Below are 1,247 nucleotides of genomic sequence, written 5' to 3'. Positions count from 1 at the left end.
TTTTTGGTAGAGATTGGGTCTCACTATGTTGCCCAGGCTGGTCTCAAACTCCTGGCCTCAAAAAATTTTCCTGTCTTAGCCTAGCAGAGTGCTGGGATTACAGGCATGAGCCACTGCACCCAGCCCTAATTTTCTTTAAAATTTTTTTGTAGAGACAAGATCTCGCTGTGTTGCCCAGGCTGATCTCTGTCAAACTCCTGGCACCAAGTGACCCTCCCACCTTGACCGCCCAAAGTGCTGGGATTGTGGATGTTAGCCATTGCTCCCAGCCTATTCATAGTATTTTCTGGTTTTAGTAATTTGATTCTTCTCTCTTTTACTCCCCTCAGTCTAGCTAAAGATTTATCAATTTTGTTGATCTATTTTAGAAACAACTTCTGGTTTTGTTTATTATTCCCTATGAGTTTCCATTCTTTATTTTGTTAATTTCCACTATAACCTTTATTATTTCCTTTGGGTTGCTTTGGGTTTCATTTTCTTTTCTGTTTCTTGTTTCTTAAGATGGAAAATAAGCTTATTGATTTGAAATCTTTCTTTTTAATATAGATGTTTGTAGATGTAAATTTTTATCTCAGCACTGATTTACTTCATCCCTTAAGTTTTGGTATATTGTGTTTTGCCTTTTTTTAATCTCAAAGTATATTCTGATTTCTCTGGTGATTTCTTCTTTTACCTCTTGGTTATTTAAGAGTTTGTTGTTTAATTTCCACAATTATGTGAATTTCCCAGGTTTCCTTCTGTTATTGACTTCTTTTCCTTTTTTATTTTTGAGAAACAGGATCTCACTTTGTCTCCCACGCTGGAGTGCAGTGCCGTGATCACAGCTCACTGCAGCCTCGACCTCCCACCTCAGCCTCCCAAGTAGCTGAGACTACAGGCATGAGCCACCAAACACAGCTAAATTTTTAAAAATTTTGTTGTAGAGACAGGGTCTGACTGTGTTGCCCAGGCTGTGTTGGAACTCCCGGGCTCAAATGATCCTGCCACTTTAGCCTCCCAAAGTGCTGGGATTACAAGCATGGGCTACTGTGCCTGACCTGTTACTGATTTCTTATTTCACTCCATTATGGCTGAAGAACATAACTGTATGATTTCCTGTCTTTTATATGTATTGAGAGTTATTTTATTGGCGTACCGTATTTTCTGTCCCAGAGTGTTGAAGAATTTCTATCCTGCTCTTGTTGGATGGAGTGTTGTATAGATGCCTGTTGGGTCTGATTGGTTTGTAGTGTTGTATGGATGCCTGT

Source organism: Piliocolobus tephrosceles, chromosome 3, assembly GCF_002776525.5.
Source record: "Piliocolobus tephrosceles isolate RC106 chromosome 3, ASM277652v3, whole genome shotgun sequence".
NCBI classification, from domain to species: Eukaryota; Metazoa; Chordata; class Mammalia; order Primates; family Cercopithecidae; genus Piliocolobus; species Piliocolobus tephrosceles.
Note: the sequence above shows the minus strand (reverse complement) of the source record.